A 19,593-nucleotide genomic window follows, 5' to 3' on the forward strand; every position below is an offset into this window, starting at 1 on the left:
TTTCTTAGTAGACCTTAGAAATTCTCAAGTAAGTTCAATTTAAATAGAGAAAGTAGTACATATATGATTTCCCCTCTGTTGATAGTTTCCTTTTAATATTAGACACTCATTTATAACTTTGAAAGCTCTACATAGACAATCAAATTTAATGAATAGCTCAAAACGAGAGAAGCTCCTGGTTCAGATGTTCAGGAGAAACTCCAGTCAGCCTCCCCAAGCCTCAGTTACGCTGCCAAAAGGAGCCAACATGAGCATGCATGGCAGGAACTTCCTCCCTGAGCCAACCTAAGGGCTGCTGCTATATCCAGAGACTGCTGACCAAGAGAAACCTGACCAGAGATGCCAATGAAGGAAGGACAACATAGCAGAGTTGGCCACCTGAGCCAATGGAACCTTGGGATGGGATATGAGAGGCCAGCCTCTCATATCCCTTAGTAAAAGCGTTGGCTTCTTGTAGTCACCTGACGTCCAGAGTCTATATGCCTGACCCCAGGCCTTCTTGCCCCCTCCCACAAGTGGTGTCCCTGCAGAGTCACTGCCAACACAGGTTGATCTTGGCTCAAATTTCCCTTAATCTCTCTCCCTCCTTCTTCTTCCCTTCCTCTGTATTTTCTTTTGTGGCCTCTACTCACTGGAGGCTCTCAGGAGCTCACCATCTCAGACTTGTCCTGGTTCACTAAGAGCCCAGGCAACATCAGCCTACTCTGTCCTCCCAGGTCACCTATGAGAAGAGGATATTTAGTCCCTGTCAACCTTCCAATAAGTCCTATCACTGAGTGTCTTCAGCTCCAATTGCCCAGATTAGTCACCTGGCTATTGTTGAGCCAATCACTGTATCCTAGGTAATTTGAGGCTCTGATTGGCCAGGCTTGAGTCATATGATCATGTAGGCTGAAGATGAAATTAATTTCTTTAGAACCACAGACATTGGGAGTTAAGGCAAAGCAAGGGACAGGAAAAGAAGGACAGTTATCAGATGTAGGTGCAGGCCAGCTTCCTACCAAAGAAGGGAGCAGTCACAGGACACCTGTCACAGGGACAGAGGGCTGAATAAGTTGGCATGCTGTTCACATCAACTCCACTGGGAGACTGACACAAACCTTTCTGCTCAGAGAACACTAAAAATTTCTCTCTTTTTTTAGAATTTAATTTCACATGTATGGAGTTGGCAGAATAAATGACCGTCAATTTTCTCCTGCCAAGTGTGTCCCAGGCTTTACTTTGGCAACAACAATATACACCTGGGGAGACTAGGGGCTCTGTCACATGCTTGTAGCTCTGCCTTGAGCAGCAGAGTTTCAATTTAGGCCACAGTTATCACAGTTTTCTTCTCTAGCTAACCCAGAGGGGTCCTTTGTGACCACACATGGTTTAAGAACTACCCCTACTTTTCACTTGATAAAATCTCTTGTAAAGATGGGAGGTTTAAGAAATCAGATCTGTGAAGAAAATCCAAGGAATAGAATTCAGTGGGCCAGGATGACTATGCTAAAACACACAACATTTAATGAATACATTAATTATTCATTAAATAATAATGAATGATACATTTAATGAACTCATCTCCCAAGAAAAGGGAAAAAAATCAGCCATTCCTGAGGTCAGCTGAGGATGGAATGAAAAGCAATTCAGATAAAATAAAAGCATTAGGGAATAAAACATGAAAGACATCTTTGTTCAACCATGGCCTAATTTTTAGTCTCTTATTGTGAGGCTCCTGGGGGAAGCAGAATAATGTAGTCTTCATCTTCGGGTGGCAGAAGATGGACACCACAAAACTGTTCATACAGCACTTTGTGAAACAGGTTCTATGCTTTTTAGAGTTGATTAATGGCTAAAAGTGTCTCCATTATCTACAGGATATCACCAGTAAGAGTGTTTGGGATGGGAATACCAGATACCTGACTTTATTGGTTGAAATGAATGGGGTGTGGAGGGATTGCTTTCCTTCATAACAAAATTCTAAAGGAACCACCTGATAGCCCTGATTTGCTGGTCATAATTTTGGATTTTTCTTCAAAGTTTACAGGATGGCTACTCCAACAGCAGGTACCATTACCAACTTACTTCCTTCTTCTATGAAAATTGTAGACCTGCATGCAAGTCCCCAACACCAATGTAATGTCAGAATCATTGGTTTGTGAATCTGTGATTCCAGCACTCCTACAGCAAGATGGGAGGTAGAAACAGGACAGTCACAGCAGATCACAGACCACTACCCTGTATATACAGTGGCCATGAAACCCTGTCTCAAACAATTGGAGGACAAGGACCAACACATAAAGTGGTCCTGTGACTTCCACATGTGTGCTTTTGCATACATAGCTCTGTTTGTATTCACATATATTGTACATATGCACCTTCTCTCTATGTATGCCTCTCTCTGTGTCTCTGTCTCTGTTTTTCTTTCATACATGTACAAACATATACAGACACACACAGACAAACACAAACACACAGGAACACACTAATAAAAAGCAAAGAAGCAGACAGAGGAAGAGGAAACATGCCATCAGGAAACTTCATTCTGCCATGGTGAGCTTATGTTTTGCTTGTCACCTTCATGTGCAATGTGACTCAGGAAGGTGTGAGAATGTGGTTTACCAGTTCCATCCACAGTAGCTGCATCACCTCCAATACCCACCTGTGAACAAGGTGTGGACATGTATTTTCATAGCTAGTGTTCTCATCCCAGGAATTATCTAGACCACTACTCTCTCAACTTCAGTTTTTCCAGGAAATTAACCATTCATATTTGGCCCTTTCACTTGTCAGAATTCTCCAGAGGAAGAGTTGTGCATGGAAGAGATTTACTTATCTTTCTTGCTATTAATATTTTAGACAATAGTTTAATTCTTATTAGTATCTTGCTAATGTGTGTCTGTAAGTTCTGGAGATCAAACCCAGGACATCAGGCTTGGTGACAAGCATCTTTACCTGGTGATCCATCTCACTGCCCCTGAAGATTTATTGGACTGGGAAAAGGTTAACAGAAGTGCTGGCATAGTCCAGCATTGACAACAGACATGCCCAGTGTAGAAGCTGGATGCCTCAACAGTTCCAGTCTGCCGCTGGATACATAGAATCTCCCTTGCACTGAGTTCCCATTGAAGGAAAAAGGAGTTGGGATGATGTCCTTGGACAATTGCTACAACACTGGGCAAATTCCTCAAAAAAGGAGCTTGCACACCCAAGTCTTCCCCTGCTCTAATCTCCTCCCTGGCCTCCCAGCCTTTGGATGGTACCATTCACAATCAGAGTGGGTCTATTGGAGTCAGTGTACAACATGCCAACCCTCTGAAAATTCCCCTACAAATGCACAAGTGTGTGCTACCCATCCTAGACACTCATCCAGCCAGGTTGAGAACCAATACTTCACAGTTCTGCCTGTTAGCTTGACAAATGCTTACGTACAAAATCATGGTGGCACTGATTACCCCAGGAAAGATCCATCCACAGGACTGGACACATGCTCTGAAGTCCTAGTAATCTGAAGACCTGGTTCTGGTGCTGATCTTCTAGAAAGTCAGGTGGTCTGGGCAGGCCAATCAGCATCCCTCCACAAGGCTTCTGACTCAGAGAGAGAAAGATCTCCCCCATTTTTGGTAGTAGATGCACAGGCAGGATCATCTGGTAGAGAAAATCAATCCTTAGAAGAGAAAATTGAGGGTGGGATGTTCAAGAACTGCCTGTGGTAGACAGCAACCCATGACAGACAAAAGACAGGCTCCACCCAGGTCAGAGTGGTGAACCAGGAGGTTCCCGGGGTTATTTATGGGAGCTAGGAGGATGCACAGACAAAGACAGAAGGTTTCCATGGGTGTCATGCAGGCAGTTACACCACTGAAGATGCCCCACTCTGAAACCCCAGCAGCTGTTCGCCATTTAAATGACCTCAGAGAAGGAGGGTTTTGTGGGCCTCTCCTCCCTCCTCAAGAGAAAGGGAAAATTGCATGATCTTGTGAGGATTTTCTTTTTCGATCAGAACAACTTCTGTGTCTCCATATGACTGAATTTATGTTCAAACCAGAGAAAATAATCACGGTACCAAAGCTCCCATCATACAGACTTGAGAATTTAAGAGAACCATGGAGAAAGCACAAAGGGCAACCTTGTATCTGATTGTGAATGGACCCTTGCAGTCCCAAAGATCCCACTTTTGACCAGCTGGTATTAAATTTCCTCCCACTGTGGATAAGAGTCATGATTGTTTCAGAATTTATACAAACACTACAAATGTAAGTGCAACTGATGTGAAAATGAGGGGAGAGGTTGTCACAGGACAGGAGGCCATGCAGAATGCATTTATGGTTCTCAGTGCAGTTGGTGCACTTTCAATGATGAATGCAACATGTAACTGCAGTGATGGAGGATGGTCATCAGTCTATGTGTTAATCTCATTGGTTAATTAATAAAAAAAAAATACTTGGCCTGATAGGTCAGAATATAGGTAAATGGGGAAGACAGAACAGAATGCTGGGAGGAAGAAGGCAATGAGGCAGACGCTGTAGCTCTCCTCTCCAAGATGGACGCAGGTTAAGATCTTTCCTGGTAAGCCACCACCTCGTGGTGCTACACACATTAATCAAGATGTGAGAGTTAGCCAATAAGAGGTTGGAATTAATGGGCCAAGCAGTGTTTAAAAAAAACAGTTTCCGAGTAATTATTTCAGGGAAAGCTAGCCAGGTGGCAGGCGGGAAAGCAGCCTCCCACTCCTTTAACACTGCAGGCTTAGTTAGGCTTTGGGAATCACCCTGTCTTTCTCCAAGGTTGTTAAGTATCCCTCGGACAGCCTGCACATGTGGGATACCCTGATGTAGTAATTGTGTACATTGTGGGCTACATTACTGAAAGGACTTCATACAACATCCTGGTCCAGTACCTAGAAGGGAGCCAGGAAGTATCTCTCATCTCTGTGAGGGCTGTGTGGGTGTGTCCTCTACAGCTAACCACTTGGGACTAACTGTGAGTTTTCCATGAGGCCAGGAGTCTTCTGTGATTGGACAGTATGGACAGAGTCTCCAGGGAACACCTCTTGACTGCCTTATAAATGTCTTGTCTGCACCATAAAGGGGTTGCTCTACTAGATTGTTGGGACTTCCCAAGTGTGGTTGCTGAATCTGTTTCCCATCAAGAAGAATGAAACCAATGGCTACTCCAGTCCCTACACAGACCACTTAGAGACATGGACATAGAGACACCCAGGGCCACACAGGAGGCCAATTGCAGTCTCCTTGACTCAGAGACATGCAGAGAAGAGTGTATATTCTTAGATTCACTGGGAGATAACATTGAAAAACAATGTGATATTCATATCCAAGGTGCAACAGGAAGGGGTACAATGTCCATGCGAGAGGGTGATCAGATAAGAGATGATGGACTCGTCCCTCACCCCTCACACCAATGAGAGCAGTGTGGTGAGGAAGCTGTGGAGTAGAGTGAGTCTGGTCACTTCTTCCCCACAGCCATGGCCAGCAAAACCACCATGATCCAATGGCCAATAGTAACAGGCAGAATTCTCAGTGTTCCCACAAGTTAAGGAACTTGGGGTATCTCTGTCTAAAGATGGAACCTACAGACATCCGTATCAAGGTTCTGATGGTTTCTAAGAGCACAGGCCTCTCATTCACTGTCAGGCTGCATTTTAGTGAGCTGTTACCTGAAAAGAGACCGAGCACGTGAGGTGTCTGTGTATCTGTGTTTCTGCATATGCACTGTGGCTGCGTTCTGCTTCCAGGGCTGTGGTCAGAGTGGCACAGTGAAGGCTGGGACGTGTGTGACCCACTGTGTCCTTCTAGACAAACACACATTCCTCTATTCTAACCACAGATGTCAAAGCCTCCCCTTCTCAATACCTGCCTTTATCAACCTGTCTGTGATGAAGTAACAGGTCTCTGTGTATGTACGTGTGTGTGTACGTGTGTGTGTACGTGTGTATTCATATCTCTAATTGCAATACTTTCTGTAGTTAACCTTTTTACCACCCCTCCCTCACCCCCAAAATCCCCACTAGAAAGTTCTCCAGGGACTCTGGATGTTTAGCTTCTGCTTAGTAGGTGTGCTGGATAGTTTTATGTCAACGTGATGCATGCTAGAGTTATCTGAAAAGAGGAAATCTCTGTAAGATTTAAGGCATTTTTAAATTAAATTTCATAGGTGGGTACTAGCCCATTGTGGGTGATACCGCTCTGGGCTGGTGGTTCTGGGTTCTATAAAATAGCAAACTGAGCATGCTATAAGGAGCAAACCAGTAAGCAGCACCCTTCTATGCCTCTGCATCAGTTCCTGCCCAGATACTGCCCTGCTTGAATCCCTGTGCTGACTTTCTTCAGTGATGAATCACAAGGTGAAAGTGTAAATCAACAAATCCTTACCTCTCATAGTTACTGTGGTCATGGTGTTCCATCACAGCAATAGAAATCCTAACCAAGGCAGTACGTCATCTAAAAGTGAAATGTTTTCTGGAGATGTGGCTCAGTGGCTACAAACTCTTGCAGCATAAGCATGAGGCCCAGAGTTCTACTCCCAGCATTCTTGTAAAACCCAGGCGTGGAGGTGAGCATCTGTAACCCCAGCACTGGGAGTGGAAACAGGTAAGTCTCTGCAGCTCATCAGCCAGCAAGTCTAGACAAATCAATGAAATCCAGGCTCAATGAGAGACCCTGTCACAAAAATAAGGTGGCAATGGAATGAGAAATAAGCCAGGCTGTTCCTTGACCTACCTGGTTTATCTCCTTTAGAATCACCTAGTAGACAAGCCTCTGGGTGTGCTTGTGAGGGAGTTCTATGTTGGGTTGATTGACAGGTAAAACCCACTGTAAATGTCTCTGGCAACAGTCCATGAACTGGAGACCTGAGCTGAATAAAAGGGAGAGATGATTGGAGGACCAGCATCCATGTCTCTGACTCTAACAACAGATGCAATGTGACCAGCTGACTGAAACTCTTGCCTGCTGTGGAATAAGCCTTTCGTACATTGGAAATATTTGTCACTCAAATAGATTTAACTGCAGTCTTGAACTGTGAGCTGAACCAAACCTCCTTCCTCAGGTTTCTCCCTCTGGCATTTTGTCACAGCAAGGAGAAAGGTAACAAGTGCCCCTGCCTTGTGTGCAGGCACACACACACATATACATGCACACACACACACACACACACACATACACACACACACAAACACACACATACACAGATGCAGGCGCACACACGTGCATAAACACACACACATACACACACATGCAGGTACACACATACACACATGTAGGTACACACTCACACATGCAGGCACACACACCCTTCAAACACGACAAAAATAGTGTCGGAATATGAGAGTATAAAGACTTCCAAGGTACTTTCCCAATTGGAGTGATTCAGAGCACGGTATCATTTAGGAGCATGTAGAGCCCTGGTGCATGATGGGGCTTGCAGGAATGCTCTGGTTGCTGGCACAATTGTCTGCTGCTCATTTGGCTTCAGCCAATGGGACGAATTCCTACAACCTGAGGAACTCTGGGGACATCTTTCTCTTACTGAGACCTGAGATCCTGCTGTAGAATATTATTTTAAGATGGGTTACATTTGTTTATGTTGAGGAACATTTGTTTAATGATCCAAAGATGTGCTGCATTCTTTTAAGTTGCATTTGTTTGACTCCGTGAAGTTGTATTATTTTGCCTGTCTAAATCACCTGATTGATCTAATAAAGAGCTGATTGGCCAATAGCTATGCAGGAGAAGGGACAGGTGGGGCTGGCGGTCAGAGAGAATAAATAGGAGAAATCTGGGGAGAGAGATCAAGAAGTAAGGACAGGAGAAGGAGAAGAGGCTAGTAGGGGCCATGAATTCCTGGATGTGCCTGAAGGTGAACCTGGAATTTCTCTTCAGTCCAGCATGGCTAGTGCAGGTGTTTGTTCCCCTCCCCCACTGCTGCTCAGAAGTTAACAAGAAAATGCAGAAGCTTCTGAGCTTCTCCTCCAGCTGTCCAGCTTCTCTTCCAGCTGACTCCCTCCTCCCCCATCCCTCAGCCTGTTTCCTTTTAAGGCTGTCGTGAAGACTGCTGGGAAATAAACCCCTAGTCCCCTGTCCTTGCCCTCCCTATGATCAACTGGGAACAACTGGAGCTCTAAGCAATTGCCCAGAGCTATTTTACTCAAGTTTATTTCTGCTCACCTGTCTTCAAGTTTTGTGTTTAAGCATTGTTCTTCTCTCTCTCTCTCTCTGGTTTCTGTTGTGTCTAAAACTGCAAAAGAGAGAATAAGTATTTTGGCATACAAATTCCTGGGCACCTTTTATTAGAAAGCTGATTTGTGAATTCAGTTATGTATTGACACTTATCAAGTGATTCTTATGAATCTAATTAAATGCTAGTTTTAGGACTCGAGATATAGCTCAGTGGTTAAAAGTACTCACTGCTCTTCTAAAGGTCATGAGTTCAATTCCCGACACCCACATGGTTGCTCACAACTGTTTAATACCCTCTCCTAGTGTGCAGGTGTATATACATAAAGAGCATCCATATACATAAAATACATTAGTAAGAAATCTTTTTTAAAAACCTAAGTAAATAAATGCTAGTGTTTTAAAAATACAGCTTTTTGACCTTGAAATTAGTATGGTCTGGTTTTGGCTCAACTTTTGCAGAGCCTTTCCCAGAAATGAGTTTTGTGAACTTCAGAAGTAGAGGATGTGTGTGCAGGTATGAACGGACCAACATGGGATCTGAGATCCAACCTAGGGTCCTCTAGAAGAGAAGCTAGTGTCCTTATCATCTGAGTCATCTCTCCAGATCCCTTGTGTATATGTACATGTATGAATATGTTCATGTATATAGTTGTGTGTGTGTTTGTGTGTATGTACAGATTCACATGTGCCATTGTGTGTGTAAGCCAAAGACAACCTCAACTGGTGAGCCTCTGTTGCCATCAACCGTGTGTGTGTGTGTGTGTTTGTGTGTGTGTGTTTGTGTGTGTGTATGCTCACTTGAAAAGGCATGTGCATGCATGGGAGGAGTGCAAGTGTGCCACAGTGCTCACGAGAAGGTCAGAGGGCGCCTTCAGTCACTCACTTTCCACATTGCTTAATCCATGGTCTCTTTGTTATGTGCTTCTGTAAATTAGCTGACTCCCAAGTTTCTGAAGAGTTTCCTGTCTCCACCTCTCCCTTTCTCACAATAGGATCTCTGAAATTATAGGCACACCCTACTGTGTCCAGCTTTACATGAGTTCAAGTGGTTTGAACTCAGGTTCTCCAGTTGCTTGCAAAGCAATTGCTTTACCTACAGAGCTATCTGCCAGTCTGGAAAAGACTGTACTTGCCTTAATATAAAGGAACCTATATCTTATGAACCTCACTGAGACTCCCTAGAATCTTGTATGTGTGGACAAACTCTAAGGTGTATGGACCATGTACAAATACTGTGAATTTGGTGGCAAGAGAGATGGCACAACGTTCTGGTTGTAATTGGGAAGTTGGGTTCAGTTCCCAGCACCCACATGTTGACTCACCAATTTCAGGGGCTCCAGCACCCTATCTGACCTCTTCAGGTACTTGACACATGTGGTTCACAGACGTGAATGAATGGATGAAATTTAGCTCTGGCAAAGCTGAAGCATGCATGGTCAGCCCATTTATGGCCGTTCTGTTAACCTTGTTCATATTGGGTTTAATGGTCTAAGTTGATGAGGACCACTGACTAGGTCTCTTGCTCAATAGGGCACCAGATCTCATTACAGATGGTTGTGAGCCACCATGTGGTTGCTGGGACTTGAACTCAGGACCTTTGGAAGAGCAGGTAGTGCTCTCAACCAATGAGCCATCTCTTCAGACATACATGCAGGAAAACACTTGTAAACAAGAAGTAAAATATACAAACCTTTAAAAGAAAAAAATAGTCTGATTTTGTCTACAATTTTGCATAGAAATTTGCCTGTGTGTTTATGACAGTCATGTGCACATAGACTGAAAATACTCTCCTCTCCAGCTATGTCACCCTCAGCTCCTGTGACTGCTTTCCAGCCAATGACACTAGCCTTTTGTCACATGCTAAACTCAGAGCTGCAGGCTCCAAACCCAGCCACAAGAATTCTGACTTGAATCCATGAACATTTTTGCAAGAGAAATAGATCTACACTAAGGAATCCAAGATAATCCCCTCTATGATGCCATTATCAGAGGCAACTCACATATTGGTGATAAAACAGGTGAAAGAGGGACAGGAAAAAAAACTGAGTTGAAAGGCTCATCAATGGATGACTCTTTGGGTGCAGTGTTCTGATTTAGTAACTGGAGGTAATGTCTGCAGATCGTAGCAACTACCTGAGATTTTCTTAAAAAACTATTCATAAATAGATACATAGAAAACTGTAAGAACCATCTGGACTTCCTGTGTACTTTCCCCAGTTTCTACTAATGGTCACCTCTTCCAAAACTATAAAACAGCTTGGAATCTAGAACATGCTTGGGCACATGACATCAAGAACTTTATAGCACATATCACAAGCATAGATCCGGAGGAAAGTTAGTCAGGACTCTAGCAATTTTGTTCCTGAGGAGTTCACAGTCCTCCTTCCAACCACCATTACCACTGGCAAACACAAATTTTCTCTGGGCCTCTATAATTTTGTCATTTTGGAAATGAAATCATTTAATGTGCCCTTTTGAGGTTAGCTTTTTATGGATCTCAATTCTATTTGCTAAAAATTTGTTAAGAAATTTATATTGCTCGTTTCTCAGAAAATTAGGAAACAACCTGCCTCAAGACCCAGTAATACCACTTTTGGGTATATATCCAAAAAAAGGCTTGATCGTGCCACAAGGACATAAGCTCGACTATGTTCATTGGAATGTTGTTTGACATAGCTAGAACATGGAAACAACCTAAAAGCCCCTCAGCTGAAGAATAGATACGAAAAATGTCATACATTTACAGAATCGAGTACTACACAGCAGAAAAAAAAATAACAACATCTTGAATTTTGCAGGAAAATGGAAGGAGCTAGAAAAAATTAAGTAAGGTAATCCAACAAAGAAAGATAATTGTCACATGTACTCACTCATAGGTGGTTTTTAAACATAAAGCAAAGAAAACCATCCTACATATCATAATCCCAGAGAACTTAGACAACAATGAGGTCACTAAGAGAGAATTACATAGATCTAATCTACATGGAAAGTAGAAAAAGATAGATCTCTTGAGTAAATTGGGAACATGTTGCTTTGAGGGAGGGTTGAAGGGTGGAGGGAAGAGACAGGGAGGCGAGCAGAAAAAAATGTAAAGCTCAATAAAAATCAATTAAGAAGAATTTTTATATTGCTCACTCCCCATTCCATCAGTCACTAATTCCCAAAGGCATTCCCTGAGAACCCTTTTGCAAGGAAAACTGGTTGAAGAGCTTCAGATCTTCAGTCTCCCTTCTGTCCTCCAAATTACACACCCCACTCTTATCCCCAGATCTTTAGTAGACCACCTGCTGTGTCCTCTCTTTCCTCTCTGTCCCCATTCCCAGGGGACTCAGAATATCCTAGTGAATGCCTGTTTTCCACCATTCTGTGACATGATCAGAATTCCATTTTAGCCCACTTCCATTCCTAGGTGTCAGTTTCTCAATATTTAGAAAAACGTTTTGCTTGGAACTGCCAGTGACCATACCTGGCACAATCTTAGAAGGATTCCCTACCAGGCAACCCAGAGCCTTCACAATATTCTAAATATCAAAAAGAAAAACAGAAACCAAGGAACACAGCACTTGTCCAGCAAAGACATGGCCAGATATCAAAACTTGAAGTACAGTCATCTGAAACCCAGATGCCTAAACAGCAGCATAAAAACAATCAGTTACAGCTAGAACAATATGTCTCCACTACAGATAAGCATCCTTACTATGATGCGAAACAGCTGAAGCACAAGACAAGGACTTTCCAATAGACTTTATGAATGTGTTAGAGGGCTTGAATAATAAATGAAAGACTTAACTTTGCCAGTATCTCTCAGAGTCAGACATGACTTACCAAGAGTTTTATCTACTTAGCCTGTTATTATTTCTGAAAAGTCAGCAAACAGTAAATACTCAAATGGATATATAGAATGTAAATAGGACCCTATATGTATGAAAGATCTAAAAGATATTAAGCAAGCAGATAGTATCTTATGGCGTGCATTCACCATATGTGAGGGAGTTGTAAATACATGGGCTTCAAGAAATAAGCTACTCCACTAGACTGACTTCTTGCAAAATGCTACTGCTGAATTAATACCAGATAATACAGAATTGACTTCATGATTTATTCAGTTTCAAGACATAGTCAGGAATAGGCTTTATCTTATATACATAACACAAGTCTGATCCCATATGGGTCTGCCAGGTCCTCTAGAACAAGGTAATGCATAAATCAATCAATTATTGATTGGAAATGTGCTGAGGGTCTTAGAATTAAAAAAAATCATGCCAAAGGCAAACGTTTCTAAAAGTGATTTTTCATCACATGGCAACAAAAAAAGAAAATTGTAGGAGATGTCCAATTTGTTCTTTATATAACAAAACACCACGGCCTGCAGGAAGTAACCAAAAGGCAACTCAAATTTAAGGAAGATTCAGTTTGAAAAAAGAAACTTCTTGATAAAGAGAAATGACAACTCATCCACAGAATTAACAATCCTACACTCTGCAAGGAAATCACACAATGCTTGCGGCAGGGTTCTTTTTCTGTCTTTTTAGGAAAATAAAGAAAATACCCATCTTTGAGACATCAAGAGACCTTTGACATCTAGACATCTGAAGAAGAAATGATAGCTATCCAGAAAAAAATCACCAAGCAAAGAAAAATCTGACATATGATACCAATATTCTCTGCTGGGTCAAATCTCACTGCTTAAAGATCCGTTTCTCCTTTCTTCTCAATATAATGATAGCCCAACTCACTTAAAAATAAAGCTAACTGTGGACCTGGACTTGCCTCTCCTTCTCTAAATCCAGGCTTGTTGTTAAAAGAAAAATCAGAGTTTATGGCTCATATCAGGAGAGCCACCTGGTTTGGGACAGAAGGAAAATAAAAATCTAGGGTAAGGTTATCAAAATTCTGCTTTCAAAATTCTACTTCTCCCCATACTTAATTTTTGTCATTATGTTACCCTTCTTTTAACATATGTCAATCAAAATTCATACTTTCTATCGTGATATGAATAATGTTTAAGTTTATCACAGTGACCAGTAGATTTTCCTGCAGTAATCTTGGAAGTTTTCATGAAGAAGATGGGGCCCCACAACAACAATTCCACCTGGATCATCTGTTGCAGTTCTGCTTATAGCACCACTTAAATATCAGCATTGAACTACAAACTGCTCAGGACTTGCTGAGCTGATCAGGCCGAACAGACTACTCTAACCAGAACTAGAGACAAGTTCTTAATTTTCCCATTATGCATAGACTGCACAACAAATGATAAAGCTACCTTTCTCAGAACTTGACAATTAACCAAAAATTCTTCTTTTCAGAATTCACTAAAGATACCATCACCCCAGAAAGCTGGAAGTAAGTTTAAGAATACTCAAGCGGTAGAGTGGGTGGGTTTTGGTTGTTCAATGCATTATGGATATTGGTCATTGTTTAGGAGTGTCGGTTACAGGGTATTATTAGTAATTGTCAGGAAAATGCTAAACAAAGGCAATTAGATTCAAGGTTCTTGTTTTGGAAAGCAACAGAGGGGGATATAGATATGAGTATAAATGGGTAGTTTATTGAATCTGGAAAGAAAATGTGAAGATACAGATATCATAAGATAAGAATGTAGATTATTGAATCTACTTTTAAAAAGCAACGACGAGTTTTCGACATTTTATACTGGAATATACTTTTGCATATTGTATATAAATGTTGTATATTGGTAAAAAATTGAGATCAATTTTATTAAAACATACTGTACATATGTTTCCAATCTTGTTCAAGGTATTATATTTATATATATATATATATAGCGCATTTAAAAATATAGTGCAAACATCTAGTCCTTGAATGTTTTTACTAGCAACTGTTTAGACTAATAAGAAAATGCAGGTTAGCAATCAGTCACTTATTATAATCAAACTTGTAGTCATTTTAGGCATGTTTTCAAGGTCAAACAAAGATAAATTTTAGATAGACAGATCATCTTCAAAGACTCCAGAAAATTACAAATATGGCATTTAAGATGTTTCAGTAACATAGACTCTTTTTGTTTGTGACAATGAGAAATGTCTGCTCCTGGCAGCACCAATCTACTGTAGAGAAGACCATCATTATCACAGAAACTCTACATAAAGTTTACATTCTTTGTGACAAAAGTAATCTGCCGGGCAAGAAAACATCCTTGTCTCAACTGCTAACAGTATGCCGTCCTTATTGGACGAACAGGATGCAAAATAAAGTGACTATCAACTATTGTCAAGACAAGGAAGGACAGCCCATAAGAATATTCTGCTTCACACACACAAAAAAATCTATCAGATATGCTAGTCTGTTGGCTGAAGATGGATGCCCAGTGCTGCAGAAGAACTCTGGGTTTGGGCCAGCTGTTTCTGCCATTTTTCACAATTTGGAAATCCCTTGGTTGCACTACTTATTCAGTTAATAATATTTTCTTCTTGGGTCTCTGAGTGAGTTGAAGACAAGATAGCTATAGTTATAGTTTTTCTTGTTTAACAGGCACAGAAAGAAAGTTATGATAGACAGTAAATTAGGTACAAGACTTTGGACTCAACAAGATAGAATAGATAGAGAGTACTTTCTCTGAATTTTTGAAATGCAAATGGACTAGACATTGTTGAGTATTTATTGCCTGTATGTATATAGTTATTGTATTTCTTGTAAATAGGTTTTCTTATAGTAGTGATAGGCTTCTTTTTTATTTTAGACAAAAAAGAAATGTAGTGATGTTTCACTTATATTTTAATAAATAAAGCTTGCCTAATGATCAGAATGCAAAACAGGGACACTAGTCAGCCACATAGGCCAGACAATGGTGGAACATGCCTTTAACCCCAGCACTAGAGAAGAATACAAGGCAGGAAAGACTGGAACTTTCTCTCTTTCAGTCTGAGAATTTCACAGAGTTAAGAGCTCTCTAGTGCCTTGACTGTTTTGCTTTTCTGATCTTCAAGTTAAACCCCAGTACCTGTCTCTGGGTTTTTAAATAATCGTGTTACAGAAAGAAATGGTAATATTATGGTAGGAAGAAGTTGGCTGAACATACTGCATTCATACTGAGATATCTTGGGGCAGAGTGGGAGTGGGAACACAGAGGCCGGGATCAGCAACTGGGAAAATAAAACCGCAAGTCCCAGGATCAGTGACTTCAGCAAGATTCCGCCTCTCAAAAGATCCATAACCTCCCAAACAGAGTCACCAGCTGGGAACCAAGTGTTCACACACAGGCACCTGGAGCGGCTTCATCGTCTATCACAAAAGGCATCATGGACTTACATGAGCGCTCGAAACTCGAAGGCAGAGGTCTGAGAAGAGCATCTCCCACATGAACCTGGGATCCACATCATCTTCCGCTCTTCTCAGTCTCCCATAACCTGCAACAGAGTAGGAACATCAGAGGTGCACTGAGTGGTCCATGGGGTAGAGGGATGTTTGGAGCAGAGGTGACCACCAGGTACTATCCCTGTGCTCAGACAGAAGTCAGTTCAGCACATGTCATGGCTATCTGCTCACTAGAAATACATGTATCCTAGAGACGTTGAGAGATCCTCCCAAGGTGACAGTTAATAAATTGTCAGCTGAGACTGAAGTCCAAGCTCCCTTCACTCTTTCATGCCACCTTCAAGCAGCTGAATCCGTGTAACTACCAGTTTCAAGAGTAGGTGCAATTTGATTCCAGACTGCCTTGCCTCCTTCTTTAATGCTTGTTTAATGCTGTCATCCCATAATTAGTACCCAGAACAAGGCCTGACAGTAACGGGCACTCTAAATATTTGTTGAATGAGAATGTAATGGCAGGAGAAGACTCACCTGCGACTATTGCCTCAAATGGCAGAGACACTCAGACTCACTCATCTGACCCATCACTGCAGGGCTGTGGACTTACCCCAGTGGGCACACTTGCACAGCATGTGTGGTTCCATGCACAGGACCAAAACGAAACTGCTACATGTAAATGTTAGGTCTGACCCAAACAACTTTTGAAATATGGATAGCTACTGTGCAATCACAATTTTCTGTTACTTCCTGTTACTCTGCTTTCCCCCTCCGCTGCTAAAACTATTTGGCATCTATTCCAGGAATTAGTTTCTTAGTAGAAAGGCCAAGAAAGGTCTTGCAGACCACAAAAGCTTGCATCCCTGAGTTTCAAATATCTCACAGAGTGCAGCAACACGTTCTAGATCACAGGGAGTGAGGAAAGGCTAGAGGGTCACAAACACAAGGAGGCCCTGTGAAAGGTGAGCCACCGTTGTCCCTTGGCTTATTTAAAAGGAAAGGCAGAAGCTGGCACCGTGGTACAGGCCTGCAATCCCAGCACTCCTAAATAATGCGCTGTTTGTTACACTCTTCCCAGTTCTCAGGCTCCCTCTTTACACTGAAACAGAACACAAGCTGCAGCTTTTGCTTCCCCACTGTCCCCACCTCCTGTGCATTAACACCAGCAAGCATCCCCTCTCCCCCGCACATGCCCCTTTAACACACAAGTCAAACAGAGTAGTAAACAGACAACACACACCCACCATACTCCGAAAATATATAGAGGAAAGAGAAATCAAGGAACAAAACACCCATGCAACCCAGGAAAACTCAGAAATCATCCCAAAACCTGATACCTAGGTGTCAGCATAAGAACAGAATCAAAGGTGGTGGTGCGATCGTCCATGCGGTAACGGTTGTCATCTAGGAGCGGCTGGAGCGGCAGTGGCTGCCCGGAAGGGCGCGAGGCGATGCCAACTGACAACGGCCGTAGGGGAAAGGCAGAGGCAACAGAGCACCAAGATGGACTCGTCGACAGAAACAGCTGCCGCTTAGGTGACTGAGGAGAGAAGTGCCTTAGCACTCCAGGCTCCTTAAGTCTTCAAGTCCCATTCCCTGGCTTGCCAGCGTCTTTCGTTGGAATATACTTTGAGCATTCATGGTGATTCTCAATGTGAGGGCAGACTTCTGTCAGGCTCAGCACAGCATTTTCACTGACAAGTGAGCTTGGAGGATACATGTGCCATAATTTACATTGCCTAATTTACATTTACTGAAAAGATGTAGTCCAAACCAAAAAGGTTAAGTACACACATGAAAACACATGGAATAAATAATCTCATACTAGCAACACTAAAGAAGGGAGACACACACACCACAACCACCACCACCACCACCACCACCACCCACGATAACAACGGCATAAAAGGAACACCAACCATGGTCCTTTGATTTTTCTCAGTATTAATGGCCTCAATTTTCCAAATGAAAATAATTTGGGATTAAAAGAATAGAAATGAAAACAGGACCCATCCTTCTGCAGCATGTAATAAACACACCTCAACATCAAGGAGAGGCATTACCTCAAAGGGTTGGAAGAAGATATTTCAAGCAAATGTCCATACGAAGCAAGATGGTGTAGGCATTTCATTATCTAGCAAAATAGATTTCAAACCAAAATTAATCAAAACGAAGCAGAAAGACACTACATATTCATCAAAGGAAAAATCCACCAAGATGACATTTCAGTTCTTAACATCTATGCCCCAAGCAGAAGGACACCCCCTTTGTAAGAGAAACACTACTACAGCTAAAACCACACATTGACACTTATGCCCAAAAGTAGGAGACTTTGATACCCCACTATCAACAATGAATAGATCATCCAGAAAAAAACTTAATAGACAAATACTGGAACTAACAGACATTATAAACCAAATGAATCTAACAGATATTTACAGAATATTCCACACAAACACAAAACAATATATCTTCTTCTCAGCACCACATGAAACTGTCTCCAAAACAGACAACATACTTAGATACAAAGCAAGACTCAATAGATACAAAAAACTTTAAATAACCCCCTATATCCTATCATACCACAATGTACAGCTCTACATCAACAAAAACAAACGACAGAAAGCTCACAAATTCATGGAAATGGAACAACTCTCTAATCAATAAAAATGGATCAAGGTAGAAATAAAAAATTAAAACTTTCTAGAACTCAGTAAAAATAATATAAGATACACAAGCTTATATGACACAATGAAAGTGGTCCTAAAAGGAAATTTTATGGCTCTAAGTGCCTACATAAAAGAATTGCAGAGATCTCATACTAGCAGCTCAACAGCACACCTGAAAGATCTAGAACAAAAAGAAGTAGAAAAAGTAGGTGGTAAGAAATTATCAAAGTCAGGGCTAAAATGAATAAAATAAAAACAAATACAATACCAAGAGTCAATGAAACAAAAAGTTAGTTCTTTGAGAAAATCAACAAGAGAGACAAATCCTTATACAAACTAAAAGACTAAGACAGGATATCCAAATTAGTAAAATCAGAATATAAAAATGAGTTACAACAACAGACACTGAGGAAATCCAGAGAATCATAAGGATGTACCTTTCAAAACCTGTGGTCCATCTAATTGAAAAATCTAAAACAAATGGATAATTTTCTCTATAGTCATCACTCCCAAAGTCACATCAAGATCAGATAAACAATTTAAATACAACTACAATCCCTAGTGAAATAGAAGTAGGCCTTAAAAATCTCCACCCCAAAAAGCCCAAGGCCAGATGATTTTAGCAAAGAATTCTAAACAACTTTCAAGGAAGAGTTAACACCAATACTCCTCAAATTACTGACACAACAGAAACAGAAAGAATATTCTCTAATTAATTTTATGATGCCACATACACTGATATCCAAGTTATATAAAGACTCAACAAAGGAGGAGAATTACAGACCAATTTCCCTTATGAATATAGGTGTGAAATAACTCAATAAAATACTTGCAAGCTGAATCCAAGAACACATAAAAAGATCATCAACTACAATCAAGAAAGTTTTATCCCAAAAATGTAGGGATGATTCAATATACAAAAGTCAGTAATAAAGCACACCATATAAATAAGTTGGAAGAGAAAACCACATCATCATCTTATTAGATGCCAACAAAAAAGCCTTTAACAAAATCCAGCAGCCCTTCATGGTAAAAGTCCTAGAGAGATTAAGAAAACTGTGGTCATACCTAATCATAACAAAGCAATTTACAGAAAGCTTATAGCCAACATCAAATTAAATGGAGAGAACATTTTTTTCACATGAACCATCAAAGTGTCTTACTGGATGGCCAAAATTAAAACCTGCCAACTCCTAAGTGACCCACAGATTTATCCTAACAAATTATTGTTTTCATTAGGAATCATTAAATAAGGACTAGAAAATAGTCTCAGCGGTTAAGAGCACTTGCTACACGTCCAAAGGACCCCAGTTCAATTCCCAGTACTCACTTCATGCAACTGACAACCCCTGTAACTCAAAGTCCAAATCTCTCTTACCACAGCCTCCCTGTACACACACACACACACACACACACACACACACACACACACACCAGGAAGGAGAGAGGGTGGTGCAGGAGAATTGTCTGTA

At 41.3% G+C, this 19,593-nt stretch overlaps 1 long non-coding RNA gene across 2 annotated transcripts; it reads right to left on the minus strand.

The window, feature by feature from the left end:
• Window positions 1-1,562: 1,562 nt before the first annotated feature.
• On the minus strand, window positions 1,563-16,884 carry LOC148119099 (uncharacterized). Of its 2 annotated transcripts, none has more exons than XR_015735401.1 (5): window positions 16,790-16,884; window positions 15,453-15,550; window positions 8,169-8,238; window positions 6,723-6,858; window positions 1,563-3,630 (listed from the first exon to the last, which is right to left on the minus strand). It is a non-coding gene; the product is annotated as an uncharacterized LOC148119099 (long non-coding RNA). The 2 variants fall into 2 exon arrangements; XR_015735402.1 differs by lacking the exon at window positions 1,563-3,630 and adding an exon at window positions 6,381-6,624.
• Window positions 16,885-19,593: the final 2,709 nt, after the last annotated feature.

Source organism: Myodes glareolus, chromosome 18, assembly GCF_982192425.1.
Source record: "Myodes glareolus chromosome 18, mMyoGla1.1, whole genome shotgun sequence".
NCBI lineage: Eukaryota > Metazoa > Chordata > Mammalia > Rodentia > Cricetidae > Myodes > Myodes glareolus.